Source organism: Accipiter gentilis, unplaced genomic scaffold, assembly GCF_929443795.1.
Source record: "Accipiter gentilis unplaced genomic scaffold, bAccGen1.1, whole genome shotgun sequence".
Classification (NCBI taxonomy): domain Eukaryota; kingdom Metazoa; phylum Chordata; class Aves; order Accipitriformes; family Accipitridae; genus Astur; species Astur gentilis.
Window position 1 is genome coordinate 1,390,001 of NW_026061141.1, and position 23,767 is coordinate 1,413,767.

General features: G+C 45.4%; 2 protein-coding genes across 6 annotated transcripts in view; both read right to left on the reverse strand.

Moving 5' to 3' along the window:
• The window catches only part of LOC126037485 (electroneutral sodium bicarbonate exchanger 1-like), a 432,495-nt gene extending 416,029 nt beyond the window's left edge, over positions 1–16,466 (reverse strand). For all 5 annotated transcript variants that reach the window (XM_049797815.1, XM_049797816.1, XM_049797812.1 and 2 more), the window contains exon 1: positions 16,405–16,466. The gene's annotated coding sequence lies outside the window, so the exon portion shown is untranslated. The remainder of the gene's footprint in view (positions 1–16,404) is intronic.
• Positions 1–23,767, reverse strand: part of LOC126037488 (electroneutral sodium bicarbonate exchanger 1-like) — a 105,640-nt gene that overhangs the window by 28,870 nt on the left and 53,003 nt on the right. The window lies entirely within an intron of this gene.

Genomic DNA, 23,767 nt, shown 5'->3' on the forward strand with positions numbered 1-23,767 from the left:
CCTATTTGAACACGGGCATGCAAAATGTCCTTCAGTTAAATTCCAAACTCTATGAAGTAATTGGTGGGCAACTCCCCAAGGATAAAACGTCTACCAAAAGCCAACAGTAAGCCAGAAATCTCTTTCCGTTTCATAGGGTAAAAAAAAAAAATAAATACAGTGAATCCTGAAAAAAGAAATAGATATTAGACAGGGAACGCCTATATACTTATAGGGCAAGTAATAAAACATTTAGTGTTTTGATTTTATTTTTTTTTTTCTGTCATCACAATAGTTAGACAAACATGGAAACATTTGCAACAGCAATACTTGGGTCACTTTAAAATCTTGGTAACACTGAAATACAGGGCAGCGAAAGCTAATGATGTGGGGAGGGGACTTTAGGTCTTCTTATTTTCATACACATTCACACACACACACACACACACACATAGATATATACACACGCACACTCCACAACTCCAAAGAGCTATCTTAACTATGTCTGCCAGTAAACGGAAATAGTAGGCAGAAAGGAACCATATCTATACTAAGACAGTTAGCTGTGCCGTAAAACTGAAGATCACTGCGACCAGTGCCATCTTAAAGAAGAAAAAACAACCACCACCAACAACAACCAAAAAACCTGAAAGGAACCATCACTGTGCATGTCATAAGCATGAAGTTATTTTAACCTGATGACTACTCTGCTCTATACTTTAAGCATCATGAAGTTTTTATGTATTTTTAAAGTCTAAGGTTATTATTTTAAATGGCCTACTTGCAGTGGCAGCCCAAGTAGCATTCTGGAGAACACCACAGTGCCCACAACTTCTACAGGTCAGTGCAGTCTGATCAAGCACTACATTTCTAGGGGAGGAAAACAAAAAACCACTACCGCTCATTTATTCAATTGAAAAGCTTATTACCTGCACCTTCCAAAGCAACAGGCTACAGGAACACTGAATGCAAAGTAAACCAGACCCATCTGGAATACTCTGACTCAGTCTCAGCTCCAAGTTACACATCTTTCATTTCGTATTTTAAGGGATTAACAGCATTTGGATGCACAGAAACTGTCTTTACAGTGAAGTCTGCAGACCTCCGAGTCAAAAGTTAAAATGTCTTCCTAAATTATAACAGTATTAGCACTTCCTCTGAAAAGGAGTGAAAAAAACACAACCAGGGAAGGAGGAAAGTGACACAACACCAAGGGTTTTTTTCCCAGAGATTACAAAATCCTGAGAGAACAAGATGCTTGTGCTATCAGAATAAAAATCCCCAAAGAAACAAAAGAGTTTACCTTTCCCTTGGAAAAGTTACTTTTGAGTCAAGATCTGCCCTTTTTCTCTCCCAAGCATGAAATCTCTCTTCAGCTTAAGACTCTCTTCTACTGCAGTAGAAATTTAGTGCACATGCTGGAACCTGGACAGAATCTTATTTAAAAAAACAAACAATACAATAGTACTACAGTGGCTAGAAATCTTTTACATATTCTGATGAAAAGACTCAACTTATTTCTAGGAAATAAAGTGTTTGGGGCCAAAGCCAACAGATGATGTTCATGTAAGGTTAAATTTTTATTTATTTTTTTTTTTTTTTTTAAAATTGATATATTGAAAAAAGCTGGAGAAGGAAGCGGGGACAGAAATGAAAAACCACTCAGGGAGTCAGTGGTATAGACTGTCACCATGCAATCTCAATATTGTAATTGCAGATCACATAGTCAGAACAAGCCAGTCAAAAGTAGCACACTCCCTGGGAGAGGGGTGGGAGTCTCTCTCCCCTTGTCTTTCAAGCCAAGACCCAACTAGCAGAAGGCAGCTTTTCTGTCAGATAAAGCAAGGCAAAAGGATCATGTACAGCAACTTCCTTGCAGCCTCTTGCTCCTGAGCACCCTTCTTCACCTCTTTCTTTCTTTCTCTCTTTCTTCTGGTGATGGGAAGGCAAAGCATGTTCTGTTCCTGTGAGCCCATACTGCTTGTCCCTATAGTCACAGCAGGCACCTGTGATTCCTCTCCGAAGACATTTACGCATAGAAATCAGTTGAGTGGTGTGTTACGGAAGCATAAGCTGCAGTGGACGTGATTTTGAATCAGTTAATTTTGTGCCCACCATGACAAAATAAAACCAGCAATTTCTTACTTTATAGAAATTCTCCTAAAGTAGTAGTTGCCCCCAACAGCTGTCAAGTTTTTGTATCACAGGAGAACAAATGCAGCCAAAAGAACATTTTCTCTAAAAGGACCGCTCCGAACTACACAAGCAGGCAGGCCCAGGCAGCTCCCGATTTAATAAAGCGTATGTACACAGCACCACTTAGTGGTGCAAGCGGAGTCACCGCTGACAGGAATGAGAAGCTTGAACACCAACCTTCCCGCCCCGGCCCCCTGGACATGAACGATGTCTGGTCTGTCTGTCCTCACTCGCAAAATACCACTACAATGCCTTTACTACAAGAGAGTACATCTGCCAAGCAAAACAAGTCCAAGAGGGCTGAACCTCAAGGCCAGCAGAACCAACGGCTGCTGAGCATCAAACAGATGCATCCACTCTGAAGAGCTTTCAGAATTCTGCAGTACTCTACCACACGGTTTCTGGCGACACAGCCTGAAGCAGGGTTTAAACAAATGATCCAGCTTAGTATCTGCCTGTAGTGCAAAGAATAGCAATCTCTTGGCCCACGATTTGGGTTTTATATAGACTTGGGCCATAAACAAATGCAACAGATGTAGAAAAACTGAAGACCGACAGCAACTGGAACGTAACTACTCTTTTTCCACTCCATCAACCCGTTGGAAAACTAACTCACTCGTGCACTTACGTAACTGAGCACAAAGAGAACAAAAAGAAAGGCTTTTATTCAGAACAAATTAGTGTGTCTTTACAGGAAAGTAACGGTTTCAACTTACAAAACCAGCATCATCATTAGTGATGCACCTTTCCTGAATAAGGGATAAAAGAAGAGGATAACCATTGCTTTTACTGATACGTTCTTAATAATTAGCTGAGCACTTCTAAAGAGGAAGAACTTTGCTGCTTTCAGGACCGAAGTAAGAAAAAGTCTAAAGCATAGTCTTCCTGACGTGGGAAGACGTGTCCGCAAGAGAGGCACAAGATCCGATACAGAAATGTATCTACGTCTCGCTGAAAATTTGCACTCTAAGCATCACCAGCTTCTGCTTCCAGGGCAGTATACCACCAGCTTAACCGGAGGGTAGTAATTTTACCCCACACAAGAAGTCAGAACACGCGCTATCCTTTAAGGAGGCAGAACAATAACCAAAGCAGAAAGAGGCTTAGAAATTAAGGCAAGATGGCACTTGCTCAGACACACAGTGAGGAGGTGCAAGCTGGGTAAGACAGCAAAATGGAGATTGTTCCTCGTTCACACAGAGCTCATTTCGACTCGAGTTGGTCATCCTCTCCTCTTCCCACAAAATTAGGAATGCTTTTACGTAGGAAGTCCTGACTTTGTAGCCATCTATACCGACAAACAACAAACTATTCTAGGTCTGCTCTTGTGGTATTTAGGAAGTCGCAGAATTCAGCTTAGGGATGCATAATCACAGTATTTAATTACTGTTGCAGTACTGACCTACCTACACCAGCAGAGAATAAACTAAAAATCATAGTGCTTCTGATTTGGTATAAGCCAACAGACCTCCAGATTTTTTTCAGAGCACGTAAAGGTACAGCTCTCTGGGCATCACATGGTAATCATAACTGCCAAATGACTTGACAAGCTTGTAAACATCCAAACCGCTGCAAACACATCTATACATACAATAATGGATAAAACGTAGATGCATTCCACCTACACGCTTATGCAGGCAAACACTCGTGAGTTAAAAGCCACTGTATGAACCAGCTTACGGAGCGCTTAACAAAGCCAGTGATTCCATGGCACACCTGAAGACCAGAAAAACATTCACCAAATAAAGTTAGGGACATGCTCTTTTTTTTTTTTTTTTTTTTTTTTTTTAAACTGTAACATGTACTAAGACAGCAAGATCACTTTTCCAGCGTCCTTCATACACACATATGCCCCAGAAGCTACCTGAAATTACCTTGTGTAGTGGAATTGTCTGGAAAGCTCAGCTTAAAGTAGCTGAGCTCAGTGACTGATTGATTTACAGGTACAGAAAATAAATGCATGCAGCATTTTAACAAGGACGACTTACCAGTGTTATGTTATTTCCATTTAGCAAAATCTGGTCTAGCTTTGTGATTCTTCTGCCCTCAGACGGAGTCTCACTGAAGCAGCGTTAAAAACAAATAAGTAAGCACACAAAACCAGGGACAACAGTTCCAGTTTTGATTACAGAATACATCTCTACATTAAGATGGCAGTTGTTGGAACTAAGAAATGAATTGGCCACGCTGCAGCCTGATCTTGACAAATTGACCGCCTGGATAAAGCAAGCTATCTGGCAACTAAAAAGATCCATTGTACTTTTCTGCTCAGTACACCTAAAGATACAGATTCACCCTCGAAATCTCGGCAATATCTTGAATACCACCAACACTCAGAACAGGTTTCAAATAGCAACGTGGCAGGACAAAGTAATAAATGCTTATCCTTAAGTCTGCTAACTCTCTAAGCCTTTGCCTAGACCTTAAGGAAATGTAAAAACAAACAAACTACTGCAAAGTTCAACACACAATCCACGCAAAGTTAAGGCTATCAAGTAGGAACCTGATTACAAGTATAAATCATGCAACAGCTACTCTATGACATGGATGTCCTGAACAGATCATCCTCTACAGTGTAAGTCCAAGGTACAAACCCTTCAGCTGGCAAATATTCCAAAAACATAAAACCTCTTTGCTTACAGAGCTTACACAGTATTTTTCCCCAGGAAACCAAACGTTCAAGAGGAACAGGAGGCAGAAACAACACTTGCAATTCTGTAACGTCTTCTAGCACCGTATCTGAAAAACCAGTTTCAAGGAAAATAAGGCCCCGAATTTAAAAATAGAACTATTTCCAGTTATTTCCATGTCACACTGAGCTGTGATTTTACCTGTAAAATAAAAAAAATCAGAACAAGACAACTGATCCATACAAAAAAGGCTCTCCTATCCGGTGAACTCAAACCTCTCAAAAGCAGTAACATCACTGAGCTGGAGCATAAACTGGACGGCCTTAAACACCTCCATCAAAGGATACGGACAAAGTCATCGAGTCCTAGAAGCGTTCCCACAATTTCTGATCGCTCTTCATCACAACATGAACGCGTGCGTGGACCTACGCATTTGTCCACAAGTTCTGTAGATTGAAAGGCACAAGATATTGCTTTGTAGAACATACATGTTTTCCAGCAAAAACCTTAACGCTGTGGCGGCAAAAAAAGTCACTGCCGCGGGCACTGGTGAAAAGCACAGAAAGAAGGCGAAAAAAAGAGACAGGAAAAAAAACACAGTAAAAAAACCCGCTTCCTCAACTGCTGCCGGCAGGTACCTCCACAAGTTCCTGCGGCCGCAGGAACACGTTCCCTCCACCGAGAACCTCCCTCCACCTCGGTGCCGCCGGGCCGCAGCACATCACCGCGGGTCTGCCGAGCGCCAACGCTCGTCCCCAGCCGGCCTTTGCAAACCTCCTTTGCCCGGAGCCACCCCCCCCCCCGCTCGCTGCCCGCGCCGGAGACCGGGACGCCCCAGCGCCTCTCCGCCGCCGCGGGCAGGGGCCGCGCCGCTGACAGGCCCGGCCGCGGCTCCCGAGCGGCGGGAAGCCCCGCGGCCTCAGGCGGACGCCTGACTGACGAGCCCGGAGGGCCGCCGCGCCCGCAGCCCCGGCCCCTCAGCCCCGGCCCGGCGAGGATTTTTCCCTCGCCGGCCAACAACGCCGGACGCTGCGGCCAGACCCGCGCACTTCACCGCGGCTGCGAAGGCGACGGGCTTCGCCGCCCGCCACCGCGCCGACGCGGGGGGGTGGCGCGGGGCCGCCCGGCCCCGGCCCGGCCCGGCCCCGGCCCCGGCCCCCTCGCCCCATCCAGCCGAGCCGCTCGCCCTCCCTCGCCTCCCGCCACCTCCGCACAGCCCCGCACCCCCGGGGTGAGCTGAGCTGATGGGCTGAGCTACAGCCTCCCCAGAAACCTCTGCCCTGACACCAGAGTCTCTGAAAACAGTTTCTGACCTCTTTTGGCACGTCACAAGATAGTAACCCAAACCACAAGACCATGTCTCTCCTACTTTGCTCTGTTGCAGAAGAATCTCAGCTTGCAAAGCACATCAGTTTTCCGTAACACAGATAACCAGGGTTCACACAGTCAGACTTTTCAGTCAGAAGGCCACAGAAAGAATCGTAAAGAGACCGAGTATCTTTTCCTTAAACATCCTGTTTACAGACAGCTATGTTACCTCCAAGTGCTATGAAAGTTACTTTCTCTAAAACTATCTTCCATTTAGTTTTCCTTCCCCCCCCCCGAAAACAATCTTATAGCTTAATCCTCATAGGATTTTTTTCAAGTTTTGGTTTTTTCTAACGAGTATCAACACATGAACACTCTAAATAGTTTCAGGAAGTTCAGTATTTGCTACAGTTGCACTTGATCCAACATCCCACTTTTTTTTCCACCAAGCAAAGGAGTTCAACCAAGTTTCTTTCAAGAGCCATACAGGAGAAAGTACAGATTCTGCTCTGTCTGCTAACAAGCAGGCGAAGGAGCTGCTACTAATTTGAATACTATACAGGCTCTGCTGTGCCCATTTTCAACTGGGGAAGAGAAATAGCCCATCCTGTTTGAATATTTAGGTCCACATTTTCTCATTTGCAAAGCAGATCCACTGCCTTGGGAGACTGACCAGAATTACCTGGAACAAACATTCTGTTTGCCTAGGATCTGTTTGTTAGTTGAGAAAACAGTCACTACGTCCCTGTGATAATATGACACCATTTCATCACTACATTTCTGTCTCAAGGGGCCCAGCTGTATTTTATTTTCTCGTAACACAGTATCTATCCAATTCCGGTCTCTGACTTAAGAGATGAGCAACATGCAATTTCTTCAATGTCTACTTATCACGTGAGGAAGTCAACAAACCTCTTTTCACAGTTACAAGCACTTTTCAAAGATGTGACAGTTCCCTCCGGTCATCAGCTGACCCTGAACAAGTTGGAAAATATAAAAGGATCAATAAATGTGAGAAAGACCTTTGGTATGAGGGAACCCAGACAAACCGGTGCAGCAGCTTTCTTCCCTATTGATTGGAAGAGAATGCTGTTTGGCTGCTGCTTCTACGGATAATCCACAAATTATTTGCTATTCTTCTTAGCCAAAGGGCTAAGGCAGTACCATCAGCAACTTCATAATAAACCCTGAAACAAGAAGCAGATATTACAGCTCCAAGTCTGAGGAAACAGCATCAATGTGATTAAGACAGCTCTAACATGGAAGGCCTGGTAAGTGGCAGTGGTATAAGGCACTAGCAATTTATCAGGGCTCTCTTTCAAATGCTGGCATTTTCTGTGACTTGGATTTTGCCTATTGTTATGAGATCATTACATCACCTATCACACAAGTGTAGCTTTGTTAACTTTCAAAGAAAAGCTGCTAGACAATATACAACACAAAGTTAGACAAGCGAGGGAAGTACACAGTGATGTCACAGGCAATCTGGAATTGGGCACCCGACTTGAATTCCTGGCTTTGAAAACCTCTCTCCAAATGACTTGCCATCCTTTCACTAAGATCCAGCAGCAGTTCTCTCCTGTGCCTCATGCTCTTCTGTAGTCAGCCAAAGCCCACGGAGCTGCACTGTAAGCTTGAAGACCAGGGTGCCAGCTTCGTGTCCTATTTCTGTCACCTAGTTCTTATGTACCGTTTCTTGCTAATCAAAAGGCCCAGTGAATCCTCGTCACACATCACACTTGAGGTAGTACATCCAAGCATTATTTCTGCCGCGCTACATTTGCACGGATTAGCTGCTGAACCCTCCAGATGATGTACTGCTTTTCAAGAAGGGTGTAGTATAACTGGCGAGGGTCTACAGTAAGTCCAAGAGGGTGCTCAACGATGTACAGGAGTCTGACTTCAAAGCATAAATTGAAAAACAGCCGCTTAACCTAGAAAGGGCAATACTGAAGAGAAAGAACAATGTTTAAACTCTAAAAGGTAGCTATAAGGAAGAACTTTTCTGTGCATCCACTGCACACAGTTACACGGAACCATGGGGCTTAAATTACAACCTGAAAAACTTAGGGTATGTGGCAATCTTTGCAACAGTAGTAATAATTACAGGAAATGTTTAAGAATAAATTAGGCAAGCATTTGTCAAGAATGGTACAGAAAGTTGATCATTCACCTCTAGAACGAGAGCAACGCTAGACTATCTTCAAAGGTTCTTCTTTCCCCAGTGCTGTCCCTCTCTGTATTTCTACGCTCATCCAATACAAGCATCATCCCCAGCCGTGTACTTACAATTCTATATGCATATGCACATGTCTAGAGATGCACATTTATTTCTTCGTTACACACAGCTGAAGGAGAGTACTCATAGGCAAGCCAATTTACATAAACAGCTTCTGAAAGTAAAACACCTCAGCCTCTTGCAAAATGTCAGCCCAACAGAACACCGGGAGCGGTATGTAAATCCTTATGCCAAAACTGCATTCTCTTAAATCTTATGAAAACCATTTCTAACGTAAAGCCTGACCTGACTGGTCTATTTTCTGACACTCCCCTTCTCTGTCATCAGGTACTTATTAGATAGTAAAACAACTGACGGGGTAAACACCATAACTAGCACAATAGCTGACTTCCGTAGCAGTTGCATATCAGGTCTGAAGAAATGTGAGTTTAGTAGGTAGATACACATTCAGAAATGCACAAGAACTGAAAGGAGTAATCTGTAACTGGTAGACTAAGAACACTGCAATAGCATGCAATGTAAATCAACATGCACCTATAGGGAAGGGAAGGGAAGTACGGAAACATTCTTCTGGATTAAAAAAAAATATATACGCAGCAATGGTAGGAAAAGGTACTTGGAACGTGCCACTTTCAATCCACTGAAACAATGTCTGCAACAGCAGTAAGAACACTGGCAAACTACCTTCTCTGTTCCACAGGGCCTTGAAACCCATACGCATTGTCTGTTGCCAGTTGCCCTTAGGAAACAAAGGCGCTGCGATCAGTAGAAGCGTGTAGAACACCAAAAATGAAACTTTTGAGTATGTCACATGCAAGATCCTCATTCTCCGTACAGTCTACAAGGTTACACAATTGTAAAATACTTTGTAAGAATGAAAATCCTGAAGTTTGCCTTGGATTATAAAAGTTTTAAAACTCCGTTTTGAGGTTTTTTTCCAAGGGTTTTAGAAATAAAAGCATCTTGGTAAAGTGATTTTCACACACTGCACAGACACAAGCAGTGTTTCTCCCACTGCGAGAGGAGTATCAAAATACTCTTATCTAATATGTTATAGACAAAAGTGACCAAGGTCACAGGAGAATCTGTACTTTCCCACTGATTACAAGGAACGGGCCAGCTGCTTTGTGCCTCCTATGCAGCTGGAGCATGCAGTTGCCTGGTAACTTGTTCCGAGCTATTGCATCTTAATCACATATACATGGAGGAATACCAAGCTGACCGCTTAGGTTTATCAGCCAAAACAGTTTACAGCAACACAATAGTTTAGAGCAATTCAGGAAGTTTAACACTGAATTTAGGTATGCGCTTATATGGTTTGACGAACAGAACTTTTATAAATGAAAGGGAAACAACAGGTGACTTTAGAGCATACAAAAGGTATAGTCTACAAACCAAATATCAATTATTAGCAATGTTTCCCTGTTCAAAGGGCATCACTTGCTGTCTCAGACTCAACAAGCATGAACTGACAGACTGTTATGATTTGAAAATTTTAAAAAAGTTCTAATAGTGTGCCCGAAACAGAGCTGTTTCAGTGTTCAGGCTAGACTCGTTGTCTCCAGTAAATACATATCTTAATTCTAACACAGGATAAAAACCGATTTATAAATTTCCTCTTGTAAAAATGAAACTGTTCCAATCACCCTGTTCACTCCTATTTAAGATATTAAATAGGGCAAATCAGAAGTAACTTGAACCAATCCCTCCCACCCAGCTATAAACCAGGACCATATACAGCCCTTGCAGACTACACAAGACCCTGTCTCATTCCAGCCATATCATTAGCACAAGCTGTGCAAACCCATGCAAATCAACAGGTTTTCCAGGCATAAAAGCAGACTCCAACAGCAGTTAAGCCACTTCTTACAACTGACAAGGTCATACTTCCATCCCTGATCATAGCACAAGAACAAAAGAGAATGGGTCTTTATTGTCCTTCATGAACTTGAGGGGCTGCAAGAAACCAGTGAAGTTACAAGCCTGGATTCTGTAATGTCGCTACCAGCATAATTTCCAGATCAAAGATCCGGCCTCCTGTTAAGATCATCAAACATAATTTTGAGTTCGGGGACAGGTCATCACAACACTATGTTAGGTAGAGTATAAAACCTTATCATCAGATTCTCAGCTAGTTTAAGTCAATGTATTCTGTGTGTTCCGCTGAAGTCAACGAAACTAAACACACCAGCATAGGAAAAAGATATTTCAGCACGCCTCAGACCTGGAAAACTATCTTGAAAAATGCCCGTAACTTTTAACACAAATTCTCTGCAATTCCCACGATCTCTCAACAGCGAGCAGTAGTAAGACCCTAACAGTTACTTGCAACCTATTTCTTGCATAGCATTCCTAATAAATAAGATTTTTGCAGCTACTCACAAAAATCAATAAGCAAAGACATTTGTTCCAAGACTTAAATTTCTTGTATAATTTAAAAAACTATCAAAACTCTGTAAAGTAAAATAGATACATTTAGCTACTAATGTAGGAAACTACAGACAAACTTCAGGAAATGACCAAAGGTGCAGAGGATAGGCTAATGCCTATTAGCATTAGGTAGAAAAACAAGGTAGAAAAGGTAGAAATGCCTATTAGCATTAAGGTAGAAGAACAACAACAACAACAACAACAAAAAAACCCCAGAAGTTCTACAGAAAAATGAGTGAGCAGCCCACAGCACTGGCAGACAACAGATTTTTTTATCCCCGCTTCCTCCACCCCTTCTTCTTACCCCCCCACCCCCGTTTTTTTTTTAAAGGAAATAATTATTCTATTCTGAAACATATTGCCAGTGATGCAGTTGAAGCCAAAAGTTTAAATGAGTTCAGGAGAGAATTAACCGAATTCTAACACATGTGCCAACACAACTGCTATAAAAAGCATCTGCATCATGGTGAAATGCAAACAGCTACTCTGAGAATGACACATTATTATTCACTAAATTTGCCTTTTACCCTGTTGTATAGTTACTAATGTTGAAAAGAGTCACTGCTGTGCAAGAAACTAAAACTTACAGCGCTTCATGCTGGGAGAGAACTGTGGCCCATCAGCTCGTGGCTGTGAAGTCTTACAACTTAACACGTTGCAGTTGCACACCAGCAAGTTCTGAGGTGGACTGCCGACTGTATTCAATAGTCACAGCTTAGGTAGGAGGATATGATAAACCTTACTTATTTGCCTTTAACCGATGCTCCAAATATGTTAAAGTCGTTCTTAAAGCAGGTTACTGGTTTGATTACCCTTCATACAAAATCCTCCTTCAAATGGAGGTTTCTCTTCTCTTCTTTTCAGATTTAAGTCATGAACAGAAACCACACCTGCATCATCACTGAAATCAGTGCCTATTTTTCAATAAACTTTAGCAGCATCAGAATTCGTCCTCAAGTACCGTTCATAAAGCAAATGCTTCATTCTTCAAAACTTTTTTCAGCAAAGGTTAGTAATGCTGTACCACAGACTCTCACGCCCAGTCACACATGTTCTTCCCGAGACTGTTACGCAGCTTAGTATTTTAAAAATCACCATCCTAACTGCGTACCTGATACTACTGGTTCTCCCCTTTTTAAAGTCTGATGTTAAGGAAAAGCTGCAAGTCCTACAAAACCAGGCAGACTTGCTTGTTCATGCCAAAGAGAAAAAGGTTAAGCATTATTAAAAAATAAGACTATTGCCTACCTTTAAGTATCCATAAAGCTATCAACATGAACCGTATGGTGGCCTGTTAGCATCGCTATTTGAACACGGGCATGCAAAATGTCCTTCAGTTAAATTCCAAACTCTATGAATTAATTGGTGGGCAATTCCCCAAGGATAAAACGTCTATCAAAAGCCAACAGTAAGCCAGAAATCTCTTTCCGTTTCATAGGGTAAAAAAAAAAATATAAATACAGTGAATCCTGAAAAAAGAAATCGATATTAGACAGGGAACACCTATATAGTTATAGGGCAAGTAATAAAACATTTAGTGTTTTGATTTTTTTCTTTTTATTTAAGTCATCACAATAGTTAGACAAACATGGAAACATTTGCAACAGCAATACTTGGGTCACTTTAAAATCTTGGTAACACTGAAATACAGGGCAGCAAAAACTAATGATGTGGGGAGGGGACTTTAGGTCTTCTTATTTTCAGACACATTCACACACACACACACGCATATATCTATACACACACGCGCACTCCACAACTCCAAAGAGCTATCTTAACTATGTCTGCCAGTAAACGGAAATAGTAGGCAGAAAGGAACCATATCCATACTAAGACAGTTAGCTGTGTCGTAAAACTGAAGATCACTGCAACCAGTGCCATCTTAAAGAAGAAGAAAAAAAAAAACAAAAACCCAACACCAAAAAACCTGAAAGGAACCATCGCTGTGCATGTCATAAGCATGAAGTTATTTTAACCTGGTGACTACTCTGCTCTATACTTTAAGCATCGTGAAGTTTTTATGTGTTTTTAAGGTCTAAGGTTACTATTTTAAATGACCTACTTGTAGTGGCAGCCCAAGTAGCATTCTGGAGAACACCACAGTGCCCACAACTTCTACAGGTCAGTGCAGTCTGATCAAGCACTACATTTCTAGGGGAGGAAAACAAAAAAACACTACCGCTCATTTATTCAATTGAAAAGCTTATTACCTGCACCTTCCAAAGCAACAGGCTACAGGAACACTGAATGCAAAGTAAACCAGACCCATCTGGAATAATCTGACCTCTCAGCTGCAAGTTACACATCTTTCATTTCGTATTTTAAGGGATTAACAGCATTTGGATGCACAGAAACTGTCTTTACAGTGATGTCTGCGGACCTCCGAGTCACGAGTTAAAAATGTCTTCCTAAATTATAACAGTATTAGCACTTCCTCTGAAAGGAGTGAAAAAACCACAACCAGGGAAGGAGGAAAGTGACACACCACCAAGGTTTTTTTTCCCAGAGGTAACAAAATCCTGAGAGAACAAGATGCTTGTGCTATCAGAATAAAAATCCCCAAAGAAACAAAAGAGTTTACCTTTCCCTTGGAAAAGTTACTTTTGAGTCAAGATCTGCTCTTTTTCTCTCCCAACCATGAAATCTCTCTTCAGCATAAGACTCTCTTCTACTGCAGTAGAAATTTAGTGCACATGCTGGAACCTGGACAGAATCTTATTTAAAAAAACAAACAATGCAATAGTACTACAGTGGCTAGAAATCTTTTACATATTCTGATGAAAAGACTCAACTTATTTCTAGGAAATAAAGTGTTTGGGGCCAAAGCCAACGCATGATGTTCATGTAAGGTTAAATTTTTATTAATTTTTTTTTTTTTTTTTAAATTGATATATTGAAAAAAGCTGGAGAAGGAAGCGAGGACAGAAAGGAAAAACCATTCAGGGAGTCAGTGGTATAGACTGTCAGCACGCAACCTAAATATTGTAATTGCAGATCACATAGTCAGAACAAGCCAGTCAAAAGTAGCACACTCCCTGGGAGAGGGGCGGGAGTCTCTTCCCCCTTGTCTTTCAAGCCAAGACCCAACTAGCAGAAGGCAGCTTTTCTGTCAGATAAAGCAAGGCAAAAGGATCATGTACAGCAACTTCCTTGCAGCCTCTTGCTCCTGAGCACCCTTCTTCACCTCTTTCTCTCTTTCTTCTGGTGATGGGAAGGCAAAGCATGTTCTGTTCCTGTGAGCCCATACTGCTTGTCCCTATAGTCACAGCAGGCACCTGTGATTCCTCTCCGAAGACATTTACGCACAGAAATCAGTTGAGCGGTGTGTTACGGAAGCATAAGCTGCAGTGGACGTGATTTTGAATCAGTTATTGTTTTGCTCATCATGACAAAATAAAACCGGCAATTTCTTACTTTATAGAAATCCTCCTAAAGTAGTAGTTGCCCCCAATCGCTGTCAAGTTTTTGTATCACAGGAGAACAAATGCAGCCAAAAGAACATCTTCTCTAAAATGACCACTCCGAACTGCACAAGCAGGCAGGCGCAGGCAGCTCCCGATTTAATTAAGCGTTTGTACACAGCACCACTTAGTGGTGCAAGCGGAGTCACCGCTGACAGGAATGAGAAGCTTGAACACCAACCTTCCCTCCCCGGCCCCCTGGACACTGCAGCCTGATCTTGACAAATTGACCGCCTGGATAAAGAAAGCTATCTGGCAACTAAAAAGATCCATTGTACTTTTCTGCTCAGTACACCTAAAGATACAGATTCACCCTCTAAATCTCGGCCAATTTCTTGAATACCACCAACACTCAGAACAGGTTTCAAATGGCAACGTGGCAGGACAAAGTAATAAATGCTTATCCTTAAGTCTGCTAACTTTCTAAACCTTTGCCTAGACCTTAAGGAAATGTAAAAACAAACAAACTACTGCAAAGTTCAATACGCAAGCCACGCAAAGTTAAGGCTATCAAGTAGGAACTGGATTACGAGTATAAATCATGCAACAGCTACTCTATGACCTGGATGTCCTGAACAGATCATCCTCTACAGTTTAAGTCCAAGGTACAAACCCATCAGCACCTCCTTCCCTCTCTGTATCGCTGTGGTTACCTGCTCTGTGCCCAGAGCCAAAAAGAATCCCGACGTTGGAGTTACTGTTCCTTTTATGCCCAGCCCCATACTTCTTTCCCGACGGAGAGGTGACGCACCTGATTTGAGGTGGAGTGCAGACAACCTTCTCATCTAGTGCTGGGCAGTTTATTTGTCCCACAAACAAACCCCAGGAAAGAGAATGCACAGTTGGACGGGTGCACTTGAGGTTTTGACCACGCGGTAGCACCGTTAACTGCTGAAAGAGCAGGACTCTCTGCCGCTCTGTGTCCATGTCACGACTGCCCTCACGTCCCCAGTCTGCACCCAGCTCCTCCAGGGTGTGCAGAGGGGCTTCCAGCCCTGGCTCAGCAGGCGTCCACATAAGATCCCCCAGCCAAGAGGGGGGTGTATGCTCACCTGCCACATCGATACCGTGGGTACATTAAAAGCCACCCCCCAACCCTTTCCCCAGGAGTGATTGGGGGAGGCTCTTCAGTCATCTGGCTGTAAACCCCCTCCCCCTCAGGGAGACCAACATCCAGGCATGCCTTGCTCTAACTCCCCAAATCCACTGCCCTCCGAGGAATAAAAGGCGTCTGGGCCACTCCCCCGGCTCTAATCTGCAGATATGCCTGGCTTCCCAGAAGTAGGCTGAGAAAGCCAGCATTAAGGCACTCCTTCCCACGCCCAGATCCACAAAATCCTCAGAGAAAAGAAGAAAAACAGCCACTTCACTGCAGCAGGAAGTAAATAAACTTGGGGGACACAGGAGGCCAGTTCTCCCGGGGTCAATGGAAAGGAGGGCTAGATGCAACGTATCTGAGGATTTTCCATGTGCACAGCTGAAACAGCCATGCCTCAAGCAGGGATACGTCCCATTTATGGCAGTTCCTCGCCACTTCTCATCCCCAAAAGACAAACTCGGGCCTCTGCCTTCTCCGTGTGTAGCTCCCCACTCCCTTCAGCATGGAGCTGCGAGGCTCTGGGTTTGTGGAGAACCACAGGTGGGAAACCGAGGCTACTAATGGTGACCACAGAGAACAGACCAGCTCGGAGGGGGCGAGGAGGGCCGATGCACAATTTCTACGTTTGAATTTGTTGGGAACTTGGTGGGAGTCACAAGCTTGCAAGCCACAACCCACAAGCTTGCAAGGCACAACCCCAGCTATCCAAGACATGGGCTTCCCAAGACCACAAACCGACGGGGACGGGGACGGCGCCTGCGCCGGCGAGCGAACGCCGGGCTGCCCCAACGCGAAGCACGGCGCATGCGCCCGGGAGGCGCGTCCGCACGGCTGGTCGGGGAGCGGGCGCAGCGGGAAGCCCGCGGAAAACCACGCGAAACCGGCAACGCTCCCGAGTCTGACCTGGTCGGACTCCGGGGGCCGCGAGGACTACGCCGCGCCCGAGAGCCGCGCTGCTGCCCGGCCGCCGAGTCCGCGAAAACTACAGCTCCCGGCATGCCCCGGGAGGCAGCCTGCCCTGCTGCCTGACCCCGAGGGGACGCCGCTTCCGTTCCCCCCCACCTCCCCACGCCGGCGCAGCGGCAGTTCCCGCCGAGCCCCCAGCGCCGCTCCGGGTAGCTCCGGCACGGCGCGGCCCCGCTGCCGCTCCGTGCGTGCAACACGGACCCCGCCGTCCTCCTCGGGGCTTTCCCCGGGACCCGCCGGCCGACTGCGCAGCCCCGCCACGGGGCCCGGTGAGCCCCCACCCCCGTGCGCCCGTTCTCTCAGCCGCCCTGTCAGCGCCCCACCCCCCACCCCCACGCGCCCGTTCTCTCAGCCGCCCTGTCAGCGCCCCACCCCCCACCCCCGCGCGCACGTTCTCTCAGCCGCCCTGTGAGCCCCCAGGGCTCCCCCTCGGCCTCGGCACCCCCACCGCCCCCGGGCCACCCCCGCCTCCGACGTTCGTGCTCCGAGGGGTGCCCGGCCCCGCTCACCTTCTCCCTCGGGCCAGCCGCAGCCCGGTCACCGCTCAGCTCTGCTCTGCTCCGCTCCTGCCTGGGCTCCCGGCGGCCCCTCCCCCGGCAGCCCCTCCTCCCCCGGCGGCCCCCCCCTTGCCAGGGAGGGGGCGTCGCCATCAGCCTCTCACTGCCCGCACCTGCGGCTCCTCCAGCCCCGGCCCGCAGCTGTGGTACCGAAACCCGGAACCAAACCCCTCAACACCAAGGTGAACTGAAGCATCAGGCACTGCCTTGACTGAGTGACAGATGTCAAGAGTCATCTGATGTGGAAGAGGTGTTAACTGGGGTCAAAATACAGATTTTAATACCCATCTGATTTTAGTTCTAAGACTTGGCGATTGCCAGGTATCATCTTCTCCATTTCCCCAGGTCCACCCGCGAGCGAGGCCACAAGGGAGATTTCTTCCAGAGAGAGGATAGAGTTATTAAGTCTCAAGACCACGATTTGCTTTTCTCCTTCATGAAGAGGTGAGTGGGTCATATAGCATCACTAGTCACCCAAGCAGTTAAGCCTGAACTTTTCACCTGTCCTTTAATGCCATCAACTCCAAGCTAAATTTTTCCCGTTATTAAGAGGGGACCAAAGATCATGTGAAGTATTATTATCCTTTCTACAAATACACCCCCATCTTAGAGCTTTAGCTACTAGAGAAGGTCTTGGGAGTTTGGGGTCAGAGGAGCTAGCTGCAAGTACAAACTTTCATACAGCTCTGTTTAGGATGTGTGATGTTTCTCTGGTTGTCTAAACCGGTCTAAATTTCCACAGATGGTCCCGACTCTGGGTGGCTCTAACAAGGATCCTGGAACTCCAGTAAGTTCTAAACATCGTTTTATATTTTAAACATGATCCCAAGTTCCTTTTTGCACTTGTCTCTACGGTTTTGGCAGCTGACAGCCCCGAGGGGTGCTTGTACAAGTTTCTCCCGAAGGGCGAGTAAATTAATTCTTTTGTCCGTGAGGTGGATGGTTTGGTAACGTTATAATTCACAACGCTATAATTCCTTCTTTCAAATTAAAAAAAAAATAATTGCCTTTTAAATCCATCCAATTTAATCTGCTAAAATGATTCTCGTTGTTCTACCTCTTTTCTCAAGTTTTGGTTAAATTCAATGTCAGTATTCTCCACGGAACTAGATTTTCATCTGACTTTGGAATCGGAAAGGCAGGCTGTTACCGAGGTTAAATTCTGTGTCTTTACAAAACTTTGAATCAGTTACAAAACTAGATTATTTTTTTTAATTCAAATTACAAAACCGGTTAATATCAAGATGAACAGTTCAAACAATAATTGTTTCATTTTGTTTATCTCATGTTTAGAACCCCTCAAAAAAAACCACATACACCCTCTAAACACACAAAAAGATTATTGCCCTCGACAATATTCCTAATAGCAACCCCAACATTATAAACTTTACACAACTGTTTTCCCAAATAGATAACGTGAAACTTACTTATAGATTTTCCGTTTTAAAGGGACAGTTTCTTTAGACTTCCAGTTTCTTGTTGGGTGCTTTCTTTATTCTCGAATAATGAAGCCAAGGTTCTTCTCCCAGACCTTTACTGCTACAAGTGTTGTTAAAATGACTCGATACGGTCCTTTCCACTTCTCGGTGATTTTATATATATTCAATCTCCTGGTCGGAAGGGATGCGCTGCTACGTCCAATTCTAAGGGTCCAGCTGTGGAGACATACTGACAAAGTTCTTGAAAAGAATTGCTTAAAGAAATCATAACACCTTTTAAAAACATATCTCCAAAGGCACTCAAGATACTCAGAACACAGGACTCTTGATATGGTCTTTCATACATTTCCTAAAGACTTGGCTTTTCTTTCTCTTCTGGCTATACTCCGATTCTTAATAGAGCCACAGGTAACGCTTTAACCCATGTGAGGAGTGAGGTTTCCTGACAAATTTTACTCGACTGTTGCTTAAGGATATAGTTCATTCTCTCTCTCTCTCTCTCTCTCTCTCCCCCCACACACTTGCCTGTGGTCTATGTGGGGTGTGATAGTCTCAATCCATAGATAATACTTGGCTCAACTTGTCTCATAATCTTTGCTATAAAATGAGGGCCATTGTCAGATGACATTCTTACAGGCACCCCATATTTTGGTACTATCTCTTTGAGCAAGACTTTGACTACTTCCCTTGCTTTGTTGGTGCGACAAGGGAAAGCCTTGGGCCACCCAGTAAAGATATCAACTAAAACTAGGACATATCCTTATTTTCAAGGCAATTCTATAAAATCAATTTGCTAATATTCTTCTAAAAAATTTCCTTATTTAATAATCCCAAAGATGATCTTATTACTGGTTCGGGGATAAATTTACATATACATTTCACGTCCGCTTATAATTGTTTAAACAATCTTTGTCATATTTCGCTTTCTGTTTCCCAGTATACTCTGTGATGTTCAATGGGGCATTTTCTCTTATTATTGTGGGTGGGACTATTATTCGACCTGTCGGTGTTACAGCCTATCCTGTTTCATTTTGTTAGCCTGCAATCTAATAATTAATTCTTCATCTTTTTCATTATAATTTGGAGTTTCTTTAGGCAATTTTATACCTTTCTCTGGAACTAGTGCTAGGATGCCTTTTTCTGCAGCCTCTTCAGCAGCTTTATCAGCCAGTCGGTTACCTGCGTTAGGACCGGTCTTACCTAACGGATGTGCTTTACAGTGCATCATCGTGACTGCTGTTGGTTTTTGAATGCTTTCTAACAATTTCAGTATTTGTTCTGCGTGCTGAACGGCGGTTCCTGGTGCAGATAACAGTCCTCTTTCTCCCCGTATCGCTCCATGCGCACGTACCACTCCAAAAGCATACTTTGAGTCTGTCCAAGTGTTGACTCGCTTTCCTTGACTTAGTTCCAGAGCTCGAGTAAGAGCTATCAATTCAGCCTTTTGGGCAGAGATCATCGAAGGCAAAGTTGGCAACGCAAGTACCTCCTCAGTAGTTATTGTCTATCTCGATAAAACGTTTTCCTTCACAGATGGAACCGCTTCCGTCGGCATATAGTTCCCAATCTGTTTCTTCTAGTGGCACATCTCAGAGATCCAGTCAGCTGGAGTAAACTCTTTCGATTGCCTGCAAGCAGTCACGTTCCAGTTCTCCTTTAACTCGGTCAGTTGTTGAAAACGCAACAGGGTTAACGGCGGTAGTAGTTTTTAGGTAAACATCATCTTGTTCCAGCAACAACACCACTTGGTATTTCAGCATTCTGCTAGAGGATAACCAGTGCCCCCCTTTCTGTTTTAGCACAACAGTTATCATGTGGGAAACGTACAGTAATCCTTTCTCCTCAGGCGAACTTACGAGCTTCCTGGATCAGTAGCACAGTTGCACCGTTGACGTTTTTTCTTTTTTGGAGGAACCTCTGTCCTCCGGGATCCCCTGTGATTCCTTCCAGACGTCTCCTAGAGTCTTTAGGCCTTTTCTTATAAGGACCGGAGATCCCAGGTAGCAGCCCCAGACTTGTCTAATGAGGCTACCCTAGATGATTCTTTTCTTTTGCAGGAAGGTCTCTTCTCCGGGATCGACACAAGACTCCTCCCAGGCGTCAACCCAGAACATTTTGACCTCTGCGTTCGGGACCGGAGATCCCAGCTACCTGCCCCAGACTCCTCCAAGTAAGTAGCTCGAGACATTTTTGTTCCCCTGTAGAGAAATCTCTCAACTCCGACAGCCACCTGAGACTCCTCCCAGGCATCTCCCACAGTCTTCTGTCCTCTGCTTTACCTACCTAAGGGGTCAGGTAGGAGCCCCAGACTCCTCCAAGGAAACTACCGTTGAGGTTTTTTTCTTTTCTGGAGGACCCTGTGCCCTCCGGGATCCCCTGTGATTCCTTCCAGACGTCTCCTAGAGTCTTTTGGCCTCTTCTTATAAGGACCGGAGATCCCAGGTAGCAGCCCCAGACTTGACTACTGAGGCTACCCTAGATGATTCTTCTCTTTTGCAGGAAGCTCTCTTCTCCGGGATCGACCCAAGACTCCTCCCAGGCATCATCCAAGAACGTCTTGACCTCTGCGTTCGGGACCGGAGATCCCATCTACGTGCACCGGACTCCTCCAAGTAAGCAGCTCGAGTCATTTTTGTTCTCCTGTAGAGAAATGTCTCAACTCTGACAGCCACCTGAGACTCCTCCCAGGCATCTCCCACAGTCTTCTGTCCTCTGCTTTACCTACCTAAGGGGTCAGGGTGAAGCTCCAGACTCCTCCAAGGAAGCTACCGTTGAGGTTTTTTTCTTTTTTGGAGGACCCTGTGCCCTCCGGGATCCCCTGTGATTCCTTCCAGATGTCTCCTAGAGTCTTTTGGCCTTTTCTTATAAGGGCCGGAGATCCCATGTAGCAGCCCCAGACTTGTCTAATGAGGCTACCCTAGATGATTCTTCTCTTTTGCAGGAAGCTCTCTTCTCCGGGATCGACCCAAGACTCCTCCCAGGCGTCATCCCAGAACGTTTTGACCTCTGCGTTCGGGACCGGAGATCCCATCTACGTGCACCGGACTCCTCCAAGTAAGCAGCTCGAGTCATTTTTCTTCTCCTGTAGAGAAATGTCTCAACTCTGACAGCCACCTGAGACTCCTCCCAGGCATCTCCCACAGTCTTCTGCCCTCTGCTTTACCTACCTAAGGGGTCAGGGTGAAACCCCAGACTCCTCCTAGGAAGCTACCATTGAGGTTTTTTTCTTTTTTTGGAGGAGCCTCTGCCCTCCGGGATTCCCTGTGATTCCTTGCAGACGTCTCCTAGCGTCTTTTGGCCTTTTCTTATAAGGACCGGAGATCCCAGGTAGCAGCCCCAGACTTGTCTAATGAGGCTACCCTAGATGATTCTTCTCTTTTGCAGGAAGCTCTCTTCTCCGGGATCGACCCAAGACTCCTCCCAGGCATCATCCAAGAACGTCTTGACCTCTGCGTTCGGGACCGGAGATCCCATCTACGTGCACCGGACTCCTCCAAGTAAGCAATTCGAGACATTTTTGTTCTCCTGTAGAGAAATCTCTCAACTCCGACAGGCACCTGAGACTCCTCCCAGGCATCTCCCACAGTCTTCTGTCCTCTGCTTTACCTACCTAAGGGGTCAGGTAGTAGCCCCAGACTCCTCCAAGGAAGCTACCGTTGAGGTTTTCTCTTTTTTTGGAGGAGCCTCTGCCCTCCGGGGTTCCCTGTGATTCCTTGCAGACGTCTCCTAGCGTCTTTTGGCCTTTTCTTATAAGGGCCGGAGATCCCATGTAGCAGCCCCAGACTTGTCTAATGAGGCTACCCTAGATGATTCTTCTCTTTTGCAGGAAGCTCTCTTCTGCGGGATCGACCCAAGACTCCTCCCAGGCGTCATCCCAGAATGTTTTGACCTCTGCGTTCAGGACCGGAGATCCCATCTACCTGCCCCAGACTCCTCCAAGTAAGTAGCTCGAGACATTTTTGTTCTCCTGTAGAGAAATCTCTCAACTCCGACAGGCACCTGAGACTCCTCCCAGGCATCTCCCACAGTCTTCTGTCCTCTGCTTTACCTACCTAAGGGGTCAGGTAGGAGCCCCAGACTGCTCCAAGGAAGCTACCGTTGAGGTTTTTTTCTTTTCTGGAGGACCCTGTGCCCTCCGGGATCCCCTGTGATTCCTTCCAGATGTCTCCTAGAGTCTTTTGGCCTTTTCTTATAAGGACCGGAGATCCCATGTAGCAGCCCCAGACTTGTCTAATGAGGCTACCCTAGATGATTCTTCTCTTTTGCAGGAAGCTCTCTTCTCCGGGATCGACCCAAGACTCCTCCCAGGCGTCATCCCAGAACGTTTTGACCTCTGCGTTCAGGACCGGAGATCCCATCTACCTGCCCCAGACTCCTCCAAGTAAGTAGCTCGAGACATTTTTGTTCTCCTGTAGAGAAATCTCTCAACTCCGACAGGCACCTGAGACTCCTCCCAGGCATCTCCCACAGTCTTCTGTCCTCTGCTTTACCTACCTAAGGGGTCAGGGTGAAGCCCCAGACTCCTCCAAGGAAGCTACCCTTGAGGCTTTTTTCTTTTTTGGAGGAACCTCTGCCCTCCGGGATCCCCTGTGGTTCCTTCTAGACGTCTCCTAGCGTCTTTTGGCCTTTTCTTATAAGGACCGGAGATCCCAGGTAGCAGCCCCAGACTTGTTTAATGAGGCTACCCTAGATGATTCTTCTCTTTTGCAGGAAGCTCTCTTCTCCGGGATCGACCCAAGACTCCTCCCAGGCATCATCCCAGAATGTTTCGACCTCTGCGTTCGGGACCGGAGATCCCATCTACCTGCCCCATACTCCTCCAAGTAAGTAGCTCGAGACATTTTTGTTCTCCTGTAGAGAAATCTCTCAACTCCGACAGCCACCTGAGACTCCTCCCAGGCATCTCCCACAGTCTTCTGTCCTCTGCTTTACCTATTAAGGGGTCAGGAAGAAGCCCCAGACTCCTCCTAGGAAGCTACCGTTGAGGTTTTTTTCTTTTTTGTAGGAAGCTGTGCCCTCCGGGATCCCCTGTGATTCCTTCCAGACGTCTCCTAGCGTCTTTTGGCCTTTTCTTATAAGGACCGGAGATCCCAGGTAGCAGCCCCAGACTTGACCAATGAGGCTACCCTAGATGATTCTTCTCTTTTGCAGGAAGCTCTCTTCTCCGGGATCGACCCAAGACTCCAAGACAAGCAGGTGAAGGAAGCCTTGCTGAAGCTTCAGAGAAGGAAGAGGGTCTTTCATTCCGTCTAGCTGGCGCTCTAGGCTTTCACCTGTCTCCTGTCTTTCTGCTCTTTCTTCTTGAGCTCTTGGGGTATTTCTCACGGAATGTTAAGTGGTTAAAAGTGTCCTGGTTTCAGCTTGGATAGAGTTAACTGTCTTCCTAGTAGCTGGTACAGTGCTATGTTTTGAGTTCAGTATGCAAAGAACCTTGATAACACTGATGTTTGCAGTTGTTGCCGA